Source organism: Chlorocebus sabaeus, chromosome 8 (genome assembly GCF_047675955.1).
Source record: "Chlorocebus sabaeus isolate Y175 chromosome 8, mChlSab1.0.hap1, whole genome shotgun sequence".
Lineage (NCBI taxonomy): Eukaryota > Metazoa > Chordata > Mammalia > Primates > Cercopithecidae > Chlorocebus > Chlorocebus sabaeus.
The window spans coordinates 47,295-64,491 of NC_132911.1; the positions used below are offsets into that span (position 1 = coordinate 47,295).

Here is a 17,197-nt window from a genome sequence, read left to right on the forward strand (position 1 = left end):
TTAGTTAATGATTAGACATTTTGTTAACACTTCCCAGACTTTACTAGCCCTGCTAATCCCTGCTTTGCTCCTGGTCTGAACCCCCACAGTACCTTGTTTATGGTACAGTGCCTACTGCTTGTATGCTAGATTAGTGAATGTCTATTTGCCTCCTCTACTACTGTGTGAGCTTCTTGTTTGCCAGGACAGGGCTATATTCCTCAGAGCTGAGGAGAGAGTTGAATCATGTGGTCATTTGTTCTCAAATCCTCTTCAACAAGTGAAGCGAAACAGGACAGTGAAAGGCCACTGCACATGGAAGCAGGAGGTCTGGATTTGAGTTCTGAATCTCTAGATCTGTTAATAACTGTAGGTAGGGATAGAGTCAGGGAAATTTTCTTCCTTAAGTCTTGATAGCACCTATGTAGGTCCAGATCTGTTGGGATTCTCAATAATTATTGTGCATAAAATCAACTGAAAGTTATTTTGCAATGCAGATTCTTAGCCCCATTCTATGAAATGTTTACTGTTTTATAAATTGATAAATAATTTTTATTAGACAATGTAAATTTCCTTACTTGCACCAGCATACAAAAATATTGCATAATATTAGCAGCAGAATCTTTCAACAAAATAACTATGTATAGCTATTAAACCACTTTGTTTCACTGCTTTTTATTTTCTTTTATTTATCACTATTGTTTTATTTATAAACATTGTTTCTGCTCATAAGGAGTATGTATTCTCTACCTGTTTATAAAATTAATGCCTGAATGAAGTTGCTTAAACAAGACAGAGGTTGATTTCTTTGTCACTTAAAATTCACCTGTAGTTACACCATTCAGGGCTAGTACAGATACTTTCTAATATCATTAGGGATACAGGTCCCTTCCAGGTATCTGCTCTGCTATACTTTAGAAAATACCCTAGATTGGCTGCTAAATTCCCACCTATTATTTCTGAATTCTAGACAACAGGAAGAAAAAAGGTGTGAGAGAAGGGCAAAGGAACATCTACCCTTCCTTTTTAAATTTTTTAACCAACCTCCCTTAAAAACACTTTGTTGAGATATGATTACATTAAAAAAGCTGTACCTATTTAATGTGTATATCTCAGTGAGTTTGAAGATAAGGATACATTGTGAAAGCATCACTACCATCAAGATTATAAACATAATCATCACCTCCTGAAGTTCTCCCTCCCATTCTAATTATTATTTCTATTAGTAAGAACAATTAACATAAAATTCACCCTCCTATTATATTTTAAGTATGCAATACAGCATTCATAACTATAAGCACTATGCTGTAGATTAGACCTCCTGAACTTATTTATGTTTGTATATCTAAAACTTTGCACTATAATCACACCTACTCATTTACCTGCACCACAGCTCCTGGCAACCTCCAGTCTACTCTCTGCTTCTGAGTTTATTTGAGATTTCAAATACAAGTGAAATCATACAATATTTGTCATTCTGTGTTTGGTTTATTTCACATGACTTCATGCCCTTCAGATCCACCGATGCTGTCACAAATGACAGGGTTTCATTATTATATAATACTGAATAATATTCCATTGTGCATACATATATATATATAACGTTAATTCATCCGTCCGTGAATGAATGATAACATGTGTGTCTTCTTCATATATCTTGATTATTGTGAATAGAGCTGAAAGGAACATATGAGTGCAGATATCTCTTTCACATAATGATTTCAATGACTTCATATATATTTATATGTTTTATATATATATGTGTGTGTGTATATATATATATATAAAATAAGTGGGATTGCTGGAACAAAATGGTATTTTTATTGTTAATTTTTTGAGAAACCTCCATACTATTTTCCAAGATGGCCATACTAATTTACATTCCCACCACCAGTATACAAAGGCTCCCTTTTCTCCACATCCTTACCAACACTTGTTATCATCCATCTTTTTGATAATAGTTATTCTAACAGGTGTGAGGTGATATTTCATGGTAGTTTTCATTTGCATTCCCGTGATGACTAGAGAGGGTAAGAATTGTTTATATATATATCGTCCATTTGTATCTCCTCTTTTGAGAAATTCCTACTCATATCTGTTTGTTCATTTTAGTTTTTTAATTTTAATTTTATACACAGAGGATACATGTGCAGGTTTGTTCCATGGATGTCTTGTGTGACGCTGAGGTTTAGAGTATGAATGATCTCATCACACACATAGTGAACATAATACTCAATAGACAGTTTTTAAGGTCTTGTACCCAACCCTCCCTCCTCCCTCTAAGAATCTCCGGTGTCTATTGTTTCCATATAAGTGAGAGCTAAGCAATGTATAACCCAATGTTTAGCTCTCACTTATAACGGTGAATATGTAGTATTTGGTTTTCTGTTCCTGCACACAATACCACACTGGGCTAATTTTTGTATTTTTGGTAAAGATGGAGTAGCTTCAGCATGTTGGCCAGTCTGGTCTCAAAATCCTGAGCTCATGTGATCCACCCACCTCTCAAAGTGCTGGCATAACAGGCATGAGCCACTGTACCTGGCTTTTCTGAATTTTTTTAAGCTTATATTAGGTTTGTCTGTTCTAGAATTTTGTGCACATTTATTTATATTATAGGACACTTTTTAGCTTAGCTTTCCCCACTCAGGGTGAGAAAGATTATATTGTTCCAAGATGTTGATTAATAGAGTTGATCATCCGCCTTTATTGCCCAATATTACTCTATAATATGCGTATAATTTGTTTATCGATTTCCTCTCGATAGACATTTGAGTTGTTCCCAGGTTTTAGCTATTGTTAATAGAACTCAAGGACATTTTTTAAAATAAAAAAATTCAATCCAAAATGTCCTTTCCTTTTGACTCTCCAATATTGTGTCAGGGTTACATTTTTGTTGTCATGAAAATCCAATTACATTGAACAAGATGTGTTTCCAGAATCAAGATTCAGTATATGTGTGGTCTAGCTGTGTCCCTAGAATGTAGCCCTTTTTAGTTTTATTAAGCATTTTCCTATATAAATTGAAATGAAGTAGAAGATGCATTTTTCCACAGTAGGAGACATAGAACAGTTTTGGACTTTGGAGAGATAGCAACTTGCTGCTTGCCTGTGCAACCCACCTCAAAAGATACAACTCCTCCAACTTTTGGTTTCTGGTGACTTGTCCAAACAATTAGATGTGAACTGACCTTATTCCCTTACAATACTACAAGTCGGTCTTCTGCACCTGGCCAAATACAGTATAAAATTGATGGGCATATGTTTCTTTTGTTTTCATGCTTTCTATTTAAAGCTATTCTCTTTGGCTGGGCACTATGGCTCATGCTTATAATCCCAGCACTTTGGAAGGTCGAGGTGCAGGGATCACTTGAGACCAGGGGTTTGAGACGAACCTGGCCAAAATAATGAAAGCCGTCTTTCTGAAAAATACAAAAATTTTCTGGGCATGGTGGCACATGCCTGTAATCCCAGATACTCAGGAGGCTGAGGCAGGAGAATCGCTTGAACCCAGGAGGCAGAGGTTGCAGTGAGCTGAGATTGCGCCTCTGCATTCCACCCTGGGTGATAGAATTAACCTTCATCTCAAAAAAACAAAAAGCTAATCTATACTTTTCTTTTGGTGCATTATTAGAATGTAGGAGGTAATAAGGCAAAACTATTGTGGGTATGTGAATGTGTATCTGTAGCACCTAGAATAGTGCCTAGCCCATCACTTGTGTTGAAAATTGAGAAAACCATCTTAATATAACTTTTCCACACTCTAGTTCTGAATTTAAAGACAGAAAAAGATAGGTTAGCAAATATAGGTATCAGTTATTTGTATTGACAGATCATTTGGAGAACACGTTTTTGGATATGGGAGAATAAAGGTCCCTAACTCTCCACCCCAGAAATAATTTTGCTGATACAAAAATCAGTCAGACACGGTGGCACATGCTTATAAACCCAGCTACTTAGGAGGATGAGGTGGGAAAATCACTTGAACCCAGGAGGCAGAGATTGCAGTGAGCCAAGAGTGCCCCATTCCACTCCAGCCTAGGCAACAGAAAAAGACCCTGTCTGAAAGAAAAAAAAAGTTGTTACTATATAGGAGACAATTTTATTGTCATCTCATTTAAAATTGAAGAGTACATTTGAGTCGAATTCTTATGCCTGCAGAGACATTTGCCTCTGGCTTAAAATCACTGGCTCCAGGAGGAAACTCCACCAGAGGGCATCGTAAGGATTTCATAGTGTCTAAGTCATCTTGGTAATTCTTCAAATAATTCCTGGCAATTCTGTTAGGTCTTGAACTTCACTTACTTCTTATATGTTTAATAAAAAGAAGTTCAAAACGTTGCCATGGCTGTTGAATTCCCACAGGCTTGTCTTCCCCTTAAAATTCATTACATGGTTTGTACTCTTTTGCGAATATAATACATAAGTTTGGAGGTGGATGCTTTCAGCCATTAAGTTCAAAAGTACTGCTACATGGGCTGGGCATAGTGGCTCATACCTCTAATCCCAACCCTTTGGGAGGCCAAGGGGTGCAGATCACAAGATCAGGAGATGGAGACCATCCTAGCCAACATGGTGAAACCACATCTCTACTAAAAATACAAAAATTAGCTGAGTGTGGTGGTGCGCAAGTAGTCCCAGCTACTTGGGAGGCTGAGGCAGGACGATTTCTTGAACCAAGGAGGCGGAGGTTGCAGTGAGCTGAGATCACACTATTGCCCCCCAGCCTAGTTATAGATCAAGATTATGTCTAAAAAAAAAAAAAATACTGCTACATGGACATCCATCATTCCGGCATCTCTGCCATAACAGCTGAGTATCGAGAATGTCTGTTAGTTTCTTTAACTCCAAATTTGTGTTGTGTCCCTTGGTCTCCTGTCATACCATAAAGTGTATTATTTACAAAAAGGACAATTTATCTATAGTTATTTCCTCTCAGTATGCTACATTCTTTTAGAATTTAAACATAGTGTCTCCCAACCTGAAATTTGATTTTTAAAAAACCAGAAAAATGTTTTTGGACATCTTTTATTTCCAGCTGTTTTCATCTTCATCTCCTCTCCTGAACTCACCTGAGGGTAAAGTTCATTCATCAAAATTTCTCCTCAACTCACAACAACCTCATCCCACTCCAATATGATTTTTGTCCCCATGAATTGATGCACATAATTTTTGCTGGCAGTGGTAATGTCCTAATAAAAAAAATCATGAGATGGCATCAGACTTTACCTTATGTTCTAGCTCAGCAGAATTTGATCCCTGTCTGATAAGGAAACCATATTTTCCCTAGAAACTTTTCACTTTTGTCACAGGTTTTGTTCCCAGGGAGCTGGATATAGATGAAGTTTAGTGTGCAGGATGTTTATTAGGAAGTAATGTGAGGATCCACATCTGTGGAAAGGATTAGAGTGAAGCCTTATGTGCAAAGGGACAAGTCTAATGGCAACGCAGCCTGACTTTGTCAACTGGCCGCACAGACAGAGCTGTTCAGCTAAGAAGGCCTCCCCTATTTGTCCCAATTGAATCACATGGCAAAGTCTATGCATCCCTTGCCTCCATTAATAATTGTGTGCTTGCCACTTGTGGAGGGTGAGACTTTGAAGCAGGTGGCTTTCTGTGGCTGAAGAAAACCTTAAATGTGCTGGTAAAGTTTTCCAAAGAGACAGAGAATGGCATCTGCCGTGTATGTTGCCCTTTTTCAAAGAGGAAGCAAGAAGGATAACGTCCTCCAATGGCTCTGTATGCAGATGGGTGGACAGTAATGTCTGTCCCTCCTGTGACCTAAGAAGAACAGGTGGCAGACATGCAGCCAGGCAGTTAGAGGTGCCACAGTGTTAGGAGATAAACAGCTGTCATAAGCAGTGCTTCTTTGAATCAGGTGTGACACAAGTCTTGCATCCCTTGCATGGACTCCTTCCCCGTTATCCTGCTGTCCTACCTCATGAAGGTGAGTGGGGGCTGGGTGGTGGGCAGTCCCAAGACGAGGTACACTTTGCCTGCAGTGTTCCCACATGAGTTCCAAGGTAGCCCAGGAGGTCATCCATGAACTTTGTATTTTCCTTATGTTTCTTGTCTTTGCCTTTGAGGAACATGTTTCATTGGACTCTGAGTCCAAACAACTCATGTATCCCTATATCTTCACATTGTCCTTCACTTAAGGGAATCTCTAATCTCTAATGCCTTTGTTTTATTATTACTATCAATATTATAATAATTAACATTGTCGTTATTAACTTCATTGTTGATTTTCAGTTATTTTTATTCATGGAGTTAATATGAATTTTTCTTTTGTGGCTACTTACACCAAGATGAAGATAATTTATTAGTTCAGGAAGAATCTGCATTCTGAAGGTGAATAGAAGTTCATGCTACAGATGGGCAGACACATGCCCTCCCAATTCCTGATGGACCTCCTAGTGCCTCCTAGACCTAAGGGGTCTCCTGCAATGCTCCAAGATGCCACCAAGGCAGGGATGTGCTTGTGCATGCCTGAGAGCATCCAGGATGAAGTAAGGCTGTGGAAAAATGCACGAGTTTCCACATAATCCCCAAAAACCTTACAGGAGAACTGGATGCCACAGAAACAGGAGTGGTCATTGACACCACAAAGTCACCAAAATTGTTTTGAAGTCAATTAGGAAACCCAGGAATCACTCTTGCTGCCATTAAGTGGAAGAACAGGAGCCTGTGAATGGCATCCTTGTCCTGCCTGAAACTCCACAGATATTTCTGTGTGGCTTCAGGTACCAGGAATCTCCGTGATTTTCAGAAAGGCAGGGACAGCTTATGCCAGCCCATCCCTCTGCAGAATGTGCCCCAGCAGATCAGAGGCATGGAACCATCATGGACTGCACAAAGGCTCAAGGCCAGCTTCCCAGACCTGCCTGTGACTCTAGGTAAGTTCTGAGTCCACGTGGGTGCCAAGGAAAGGTTAATGATGATCTGGAAAGATGGGACAAGCAGATACCACCCCTAAACAATCTGCAGGATTCTAACTTCCGCAGGAAGCCAGAGACCAGCTCATGCCACACTAGTGCACCTTGAAAACCCCTGAATGCAATGCCGCTCTGCAGAGAGTTCAACAAAGAAGTGGCTGGGAATTTTGCATTCTAGGCTGCATTTTACAGTGCTTCTGGACACGTGATCAGAAATTGAACATTGGTATATCTAACTCTGACATTTTTCACAAAATGGTTTTTTTAAATAAGGTAATATAGACAAAATATAATATAACCATATGTATTATATGCCAAAATATGCTTCACTGGCATCAAGTAGACTCACCTTGAAATACAGTCTAGGACAACCTCCATTTTCAGAGTATTTTCTTTTCGAAAGTGAAACTCTCCCACCAAAAACCAACAACATCACAGGTTTTTGCCTCCAACAAACCGACAGAAAGCCAATACATTTATTCTACCACTGTAAAGTGGACTACGGTGCAACACATACGTGTGAAACCCCATATGTGGCATCACCGTGAGCCAAATGGGGACTCGTGGTGTAAGCAACACTCCCCACGTGTTAGCGTGCGTGAGATTCACTTGGCGGAATTTGACTAGGTGCGTGTTGGTAGAGTGGGGCTGAGGTTCTCTTGCCCCTGTGGATGCTTAAGAAGTCACAGGTCCTGCGAAGACCTGCGGTCCCCTCAATCAACTCTGTTTCAGAGACAAAATGACTTGGATTGCTGACCAGTCAAGAAATTTTCAAGCCCTTGGAAAATCAGTTACACACAAACACGGAATGAAAGTCAAAAGAGAGTACGTCATCTTTTTGAGAATTTTATTCACTTCAAAACAAATTAAACACACCTATTTCCAATGGCATTCCAGAGCCCAATTTTCGAGGCTGAGGAAACACCCCAAGAACGCTTTGCGCAGAACGCTTCACAGCGTCCAAAACACTGCTGTCAGGGCGGGGCGCAGCTGAAGGCCTGCATCTCTCAGGGTTCCCTAACTGTTCCCTGATTCAGTCATCTAGAGAGCAAATGCACAGTCATTCCCCAGTTTCCTACTGACATCACAGCGGAAGTCTGACTCCCACGCGTCACCACCAACCAGTTTCTGAGTCAACGAATCACTGGCACAGAAGCTTCTGGTGGTGGGTTTCCGGAGCGCCCTGCGAACTACAATGTCCCTCACAAGAATTCGATGAGGCAGAGTCTCTGCATGTGGTCCCTGCCTGGCCTGGGCTCCAACATCCCCAGAAGCACCACAGCTGGGGAGCTTGGGAGTCACCACACACAGTCTGCTCTCTGCTCTGTGCTCCTCAGTCCCACAGACCCCTCCAAATCACGGGAACTGGATGCAATGGAGCCCCGGCCATCTGTAGTCTCACTCCAGGTCAGAATCGCTGTCCTCTGAGGAGGAGGAAACCTGAAAGTCCTCATAGAGGACACTCAGGGGGACAGGAACACAGGGAGCCTCAGACTTCTCTGAGACATGACGGCTGTGAACGAGGAAGGCTCCCGGCTTCTCAGGAGAGAGAAACGAGGGAGCTGTCAGGAGGCTGGAGCTCCACCATCCGTTTTCCAGTCTCCGGAAGAGCATTCTGAGAGGCTGGGCCCCATCGTGGCTGGCCGCTGGGTGATGGGACATGGTGCAGGCCTGGGCAGTAGGCAGGCAAGGTCTGCTGTGCGGAGGCTGCCGGTCGCTGCTGGGCACCTGGGCGGGTGTCCCCCTGCTCATCTGGGGCGATGGACTTGGTCTGAGTTCGGTTGCAGCTGGCAGAGGTTGGAGAGTCTCCGGGGCCCCCAGCTCACCTCCCTGGATGGCATTTTCGGGCATCTGGAAGGAACCCATTCTCGGTTTCTTGGGGAAGTTCAGGCAAGCCTGAGTCAGAGCCTGGGCAGCTCTCTTGGCTCCTGGCCTGAAACTGAGATTGGAGCCGAGGCCCAAGCTGTGTGTGTCGGCTGGTGGGCAGGGCTGTGAGGTCACCGCAGCACGATTGTCTTGTGCCTGGGGGCTGATGACCCGAATCAGGCCGTGGGGCTTGGAGGCAGCCTGGGGAACTTCTCGACTGCCACCCTGAGGCCTGCTGTGTGTCGGCTTCACCACGACGAGAGGCTCCGGGCCCTGCTGCCTGACTCCAGGCTGAGGGATGTCGGCCACAGCCCCTGTCTGTCGTTCCTTTGGTCGGAGACTTGACGAGGAGCTCGGACTGGCTTTTCTGAGGGGAGACAGTGAAGCCAAGACGGATACCGTGTCAGACATTTTGGTAGCTGAGCCATCAGTGAGGGCAGTGTCCACGCGTGGCCTCTTATTAATTGTGTGGACCGGCATTGGCCTGCTTGCAACCTGAAAGAAAGGAGACCACACACGTTAGAGGTTCCTCGGCATCGAGCCAACATGGAAATCAATCACATTCAAAGACAAGGTGCACACAGCAGGAAATTCTTAATACGGTATGGACAGGCGGTCCTTGGAAGTAGGGACAGATCCTCAAGGTGAGTGCTGATCGGGACAAGACCCATGAAAAATGCACTCTCGAGCTATGATCTGAGAATACCATTTTTCTAAAGACTGTGTCTTGGGCATTCACTGGATCAAAGCGCCTCCACTCAGCCTTCCATGAAGTGGGACGGACTAATGTCCATCTGAAGGCAGGTCGGTGGCTCAAGGGTTCCCAGGACGTCTTTTCTGAAAACATGCATGTTCCTGGGGTGAGCCTCCTGAATGTTTGGCGCCCCAGAGGGACTAATTTCCTCACGCCGCTAGGAAGATGTTGTTGGCAGGCTTGCCATCATTGCACAGAAAGAAAGCAGCAGGAAATACGGCATCTTCAGATGCCTTCATCTGGAATCAAATGGACCTGGAAGGATCGTGGAGTCCCTGACCCCAAGAAGGCAGGGAAGAAGGGTTCCCCGATCCCCTCACACACACGGGAACCTGAAAGGAAATCAACCAGGGTGACCTAGAGGAGAAAAAGACCAGCGGCCCAGGGTGACACTCACCCTCAGATAATCACAAGATTCCATGGATTCTTTTCGATTTGGCGGCAGCTTCTCCGGAGGTGTCCCGGAAAAGATCTGGAGGAGAGCCTTCCTCTACAGGTCTTGTTGCCTGCAGAAGAGAAAAAGTTCAGGCCCTGCCCCCTGGTTCTCCCCAGGAGACAGGGAGAAGCCTGTCTGGGGCCCAGTCCCGTTCTGTGTTTTGTGATACATAAATGGAACTTTTGTGCCCTTTCCGCCTCTGCACCTTCCCTCATGTGCCAACCTTCCCATCCTGCTGGTGGCCCTCTAGGCTTCCCAAGTAAGGACTGTCATTTGCATTCCGTTGCTTTTCCCCCTGTCATGGAGAACCTGCACGAAGCGCCCCCGCCTCTCCACCATCCCTGAATCTCCCAGAGCCAAAGGAGCTCCCGGATGGGGAACCCGGTCTGTTTCTCTGCAGCATTCCTTCCCTGTCCCAGAGACGGAAAGGCACACGGTGTGCGGGTGCAGAGACACTGTGTCCTTAGGCGGCAGTACCCTAAGGGTGGTGAAAACCCCTTCCACTGCTCACCTTGGTCTGGCTTCCTTCTCTCCCTTTTCCTTGTTCAAGGGCCCAGGGTTCCTTCGAACCTGGGGCTTCCATGGTTTCCGGTTTTCCTTCCCTTCCTTTCTCCCAAAGGTCTGGGGAACCAGGGCTCCGTTCCAGCACTTCATGGGGCACCTGGTACTTCTGGCCGTGTGGCCAAAGGCCCCGCAGTTTTTGCACTTGACCTGTGGGTGGAAAGGAAGTGATGTCAGTGAATGAGCTGAAGCCACAGGCAGTGATCCAATGTCAACATTGAGACGGATTGTGATTTCAGAACTGAGTGAGGATTCCAAAGCGGGGACACCGGCATGGGGGCCCTTAAGTGGCGGGAGGGTTCGGTTATGATGTTCCCTCCCAAAGCCCATGTGAGGGAGGAACTCTCAAAGGAAGGACTCAGGGTTCTAGCGGGGACGATCGTGAACCCGATGTCCACAACACAGCCCAACCTGGCTACACAGGATTCTGAGTGGAAAGGGAGGTTGCTCCCAAGAGTCTCTCCAGGGACCTGTCGGACCGCGGAGGAGGTCCCAAGCCAGGCCCACCTTGGATGGGAAAAGCAACCCGGGTGGTGCTGGCAGAACTCTTTGGAAACCAACCCAGTCTCTGAGGACCGTGTGACACTCGCCCCCTCCTCCCCCCTCGATACCCAAAAGATTCCAGGGCTAGACATACCCTGGGATCTTCTTCATCGGGTGGGGGAGCCCTTGGCCCAACTGGGGCCCTCTGCTGCTTCTGGAGTGTCTGGGCTCTCACGAGTCTGTTTACCCCACTTTTGGGGTCATGACGTGCCATCATCTTCATCTCCTGGGCGTTTTATGGCCGACTTTTTCAGGGGTTGATGGTTGGGTCACCTGAATCACGCACAAACACACACAAAGCGATGGTTAGGCACATTGGATATTCACACACCCACAAGAAACCCTCAGCTAATTCCATGACGGTGTGGTCATGAGGAGACCTCACCACCCGTCGGTCAAATCTGTGGATCACAATGTGGTGTGTGCATCCTCAGATATTGTGTGTTCCTCTGCCGTGACTACCTGGTCCAAGAGTAAACTTCACCTGCCACATGGCCCACGGCCTAGGTATGCGGAGTTGGAGTTGAGATTTCAATCCCAACCAAACAACTGATTCTGGAGACTGGACTTAGGTCTATCACCACTCACTCCAGTAGAAGACACAATGATTCTCTCTCCCCTGAGGGACAAAAGAATAGAAGCTACAGGGCATGGCCGATGTCACCCCTTGGCAGGTCTGCTTGAAGTCAGGGATAAGGGATGCTTCCTATCAGAACTCAAATGGCTACTCTTGCCGTTTCATTAGGCAACTTCCAAACACAAATTCATCGAGAGAAGTTATCTCCCTCTCTACCACACTAGCAGGTGATGGTCTTTCCTGCTCTGTCTTTTTGGCTTTGGCTCCAGCCCCTCTTTATTTATTTTTCTGGTATTTTACACACGCCATACGAATTCATCTAAACAAACGCTGAACAAGTGGCATATGAATTTCTTACATGGCTAAAGGGCAAACCACCCCTTTTCCAAAGTTCTTTTTCCATTTACCCACCAATTCAGCATGCTGGAGTAAATTTCTTTTTGCATTTCCATCTGGCTCTTCTCCCAGGCACGGAGATGGAAATGTTTTCTCGCTTTCTGTTCCAAGAATTACGGGTAAGGAGAACACATCCTACCGCATCAGCGAGCCCCAGTGTGATCTGTTTCTTTCACTTTCCTTTGTCTCTTTTCCCCCAACCCCTCAGGGATTACGTGAAACAACCAGTCGTTCAGGGAAACTAACCTGAAATTACAGGTCTACTTTCTTTCCTCGGCTGGCGCTCAGATGGACAGGTGCACTGGCGCTCAGATGGGCAGGTGCTGGAGCAGCCCTGCTGGAAGCGGTGCAGCCTTCAGGAAGCCAGAGGAAGGGGCAGAGAGGGACCTTTGCTTTCCAGGTTGCCTTTTATACTGCCTCTGGACCCCTGACGCGAAACGGACCCTAACCTAATCAACTTAATCCAATTACATGACCTGGAAAGGTCTATTTGCCCAGCCCACTCTAAGACGATGTTCACTATGGACAGACATTCTAAAACCTACCTGTACAGCTGCAAGCTTTGAAGAATAGATGTTTCCCGTCAGGTATGTAGCACTGGTGCATGTACCCCTGTCTGGTTTTACATCTCTTTTTTTTTTTTTTTAACAAGGTGCTAAAATAGACACAGTGTAATTGGACCATATTTACTCTATTTCAACGTAGACCTCAGTGTCATCAAGGAGGTGCACCTTGACATGCAATCTCGGTCGTTATCCATCTTCAGAGCTTCTCCTTCTTCCCCACAGTAAGTGCGTCATCAGAAAACCCTGACCACACCCTCACGTGTTTTCTCCTCCAGGAAGCCCTTGGAAACCACCGTGAATTGGACTGCACTGGGAAACCCAGATGAAGAAAGTCAACACCTCTTTGTCCTTCGGTGCCTGGCTCCTTTTTCAGCTCATCCTGCGGCTCCAGGCATTATGCCTGAAGAGTCTCCAGGACACCGGTGGGGCTCTATTTCCTTGGGTCCTGTTGCCATTTCTCTGGATTTGCGAAGATCCAGCGGACTTTCTGTGGAACTCTCTTGTCGGGGAACTTGGGTGCCACGTCCCCTCATTCTGCCCTTCGTCATCTGCACCTGCACGAGTTAGGGTCCAAGTTCCCTGGATGGGAAGAGACAGGCAGGAGTCGGAATGGTGAACCAGCACACTGGGGGCATTTTCTCACTTGGTCCAAGTGGCCCCATGGTCTTCTAGAGCTTTGGAACCAGTCGCGTCCCACTTGACACTACACCCGACTCTCAGTTGCTGAATCTTGTTGGCCCTCTGGCCATCTCCTGTTGGATGAGTTGCACCTGCTGAAACTCGATTTCCCCTGGATTTGCGCTTCATTAATTATTCATGATTCAGGTGGGAACGCCTGCTTACATCCCCCTGTGGCCATTCTCTGAGCTTTCCGGTCACATCGTTTCCTGCCATGCTCTTTGGTTCATTTTGGTCATGCTCCTTCTGCTGTCAGAGGAGCAGAGAGTTGATCTTGTTGATTCTGGATACTGATAGTTTCTAGGTGATCTGGATAACCAAGGTAACGACCCTCAACGGCGGTGGAAAGGGAGCAGCCATTTGGCGTTGCTCAGAAAATCCCACTCAGTTCCCAGGCCTCCTAGATGTGCAATCCTGGTCAGAGTTGTTCCCAGGTCAGAGAACGGAGATAGCCTGTGCATGGTGGGATATCTTTACCTAGAGCTTTCAGTGAGTCTCGACCTCAGCTACTCTTAGGATCGGGGGAGAAGCACGGAAAGGCCCTGTGCTCAGGCATCTGGAAAGAAGACGGGATGAATATTCTACCTCTGAAGTACATCCCAAATCTGGGAGTTTACTTCCCAGATTAATAGTGTCATCGATAATTATTAAAATTGGTCATTAGTGTTTAATAATTAATCATATTATTACTCCTAATACCGCAGGGTGTGTACACCTACCTGTGATGTCATTCTTAATATCCAGGGAGGGAGAGCATGGTTTTAGTTTTAATATCGCAATAAGCGCACACTCACCCTGTGACACAAATCCTAATATCCAGTGTGGTAGAGTATGACATGACTCCCAACATAGCAATGAATAGACAGCCACCCGGTGATATGGCTCCTTATATTCACGGAAGATGAGTATGATATTAGTCCCAATATCGCAGGGAGGGTACAGGTCTTCTGTGTTATGATTTCTAATATCCAGAGGAGGAGAGGATGATAATAATTCCAGTGTCATAGGCTGTGTTCACCGGCCCTGTGACATTGTTGTTAATGTCTTCAAAGGGAGAGGATATTACTCCCAACGTGGCAGGGGGTGTACATCCACCCTGTGATATTGTTTATATTCCAAGGCTGAGAGGTTGATATTACTCCTAGTATCACAGACACTGTACACCCCCGTGTTTTTAATCCCTGCAATATTCGGAGTAGTATCATCCTCTCCTGGGTGGAAATTGGGAACAGTATCACCGGGGGCGTGTACACACCCTGCGATATTGAAAGTAATATCATCCTCTTCCCTCCTGGATCATGGAAACAACATCACTGTGGGGGTGTACACTTTCTGCGATATTGGGAGTAACATTATCTTCTGTGCCTTGGATTATTAAGGACAATATCACGGGGGCATGTGCACATCTTCTGCAATATTGGGAATAATATTATCCTCTCTCCCCCTGCATATTAGGAAAGATATCACAGAGTGGGTGTTCACCTCCTTCGATATGGGGATTAAAACCATCTTCTCCTGTTCCAGATATCAGGAGGAATATCACACGGGGATGTACAGTGTCTGTGATACTGGGAGTAATATCAACCTCTCGGCCTAGGAATATTAAGAAGAGTATCACAGGGTGGATGTATACCCCCTGTCATATTGGAAGTAATATTAGCCTCTCCCCCCGATGGATATTAGGAACAATATCCCAGACTGGGTGTATGCCTCCTGCTCTACGGGGCGTAATATCATCCTCTCCCTTCTATGATATAAATAACAATATCACAGGGCAGGTGAACACAGCCTGCGATACTGGAATTATTATCATCCTCGCCCCCTCTGGATACTAGGAACCATATCACAGATGAGTTGTACCCTCCCTGCGATATTGGGAGAGATATTATACGCTTCTTCCGTGAATATTAGGAGCCATATCACTGGGTGGCTGTCTATTCATTGCTATGTTGGGAGTCATGTCATACTCTACCCCCTAGATATTAGCATCACTGCACAGGGTGAGTGCACACCTACTGCGATATTAAAATTAAAATCATGCTCTCCGTCCCTGGATATTAGGAACACATCACAGGTAGGTGTACACCCCCTGCGGTATTAAGAGTAATAATAGGATTAATTATTAAACATCTATGGTCGATTTTGATAATTATCAATGACACAATTAATAAGATACCATTATTAACTATGGATAATTATTTTAAATATATGATTATGTACTCTTGAAAATAATTAGTAATATTAATGTCATTTAACAATATTATTAGTTCTTAATATTAATAATTATTTTATTACCAACATCACTTAGTATTGATTTAAGTAACATTAATTGCTGATATCATTATTTTATTAATAGTGATATTATGATTAATTGTTATACTAATCGTTAACATTTTTTACCAGTATTAATTTATACTATCTTTATTGTGATTATTATTGATGATTGCTATCAATTTTTATTATATTTATTAATATTAATAATTAACAGACTTGTTCCTGATATCCGACGGGGAGAGGATGATATTACTCCCAATATCGAAGAAAATGTACATCTCTCTATGATATTATTTCTAATAGTCAGGGGGTAGAGGATGACATTATTGAAACTATCGCAGTGGGTGTCCATCCCTTCGGTCATTTTGTTCCTTGTATCCTGAGTGGGAGAGGTTGATATGACTCCCAATATCACAAGAAGTGTACTACCGCCTGTAATATAGTTCCTAACATCTAGGTGGGGAGAGGATGATATTACTGCCCATATCGCACGAGTTGTAAAACCCCTTCGATATTTTGCTTACGATCCTGAGGGGAGAAGATGATATTACTCCCAATATCGAAGAAGATGTACAACCCCCTGTGACACTATGTTCAATATCCACTTTGGGAGACGATGACATTACACCCAATATCGCAGGGGATGTACATCCACCTTGGGATATTGTTCCTTATATCGAGAGGGGGAGAAGATGTTATTACTCCCAATAACGCAGGGGCTGTGGCTGTACACCCCTCCTGTGTAATTGTTTTTAATATCCTAGGCAAGAGAGGATGACACTACACCCAATATCGCAGGGGGTGTACATTCACCCGGTGATATTGTTCTTAATGTACTCCACCTCTGTCCGCCAGGGATATCGTTTCTAATATCCAGGGGAAGAGAGGATAACATTATGCCCAATATCGCAGAGGAGTATACACACCCTCTTAGATGTTGTTCCTAGTATCCAAAGATAGAGACGATGATGTTACTGGCCATATCGCAGCGGTGTACACCCTTCTGTGATACTGTTTTTGACATTCAGTGGGGGAGGGGATAACATTAATCCCAATATCACAGAAGGCGTACAGACCCCTGTGATGTAGTTCCTAATGTACAGAGGAAAGAGAAGAATATTGCTCTCAATATCGCAGGGGGTGAAACCACCCTGTCCCCTGTATATTGCTCCTAATACGCAGTGGCATGGAGGCTGATAGTACTCCCAATATCCCAGAAGGTGCACACACACCTGTGATGTAGTTCCTAATATCTAGCGGGAAAGAGGCTGATTTTACTTTCGATATTGCAGTGGGTGTACACCGCCCCCAACCCCAGGGTATCATTCCTAATATCCAGGCGGGAAGAAGATGACATGGCTGACAATATCGAAGGGGGTGGACACCTCTTCAGTGATATGGTTCCTCTTATCCAGGGGGTGAGAGGGTGATATTACTCCCAATAAAGTAGGAACCGTACAGCCACCCTGGGATTTTTTCCTTAATAACCACAGGGGATTGGTGACATTACTACCAATATTGCAAGGGGTGTACACCCCTCCTGTGATATTGCTTCTCATATCCAGGAAAGGAGAAGATGGTATTAGTACCAATATTGAAGGGATGGACAGCCCCCATGGGATATTGTTCTAA

The 17,197-nt window shown here is 44.7% G+C and overlaps 1 long non-coding RNA gene across 4 annotated transcripts in view; it reads left to right on the forward strand.

Annotated features, from left to right (window-relative positions):
* The window catches only part of LOC140712155 (uncharacterized), a 61,157-nt gene extending 47,188 nt beyond the window's left edge, over positions 1-13,969 (forward strand). For 3 of the 4 annotated variants that reach the window (XR_012093582.1, XR_012093583.1, XR_012093584.1), the window contains one exon: positions 12,700-13,969. This is a non-coding gene — a long non-coding RNA (uncharacterized lncRNA). The remainder of the gene's footprint in view (positions 1-12,699) is intronic. The other variant, XR_012093585.1, reaches the window with a different exon arrangement.
* Positions 13,970-17,197: the final 3,228 nt, after the last annotated feature.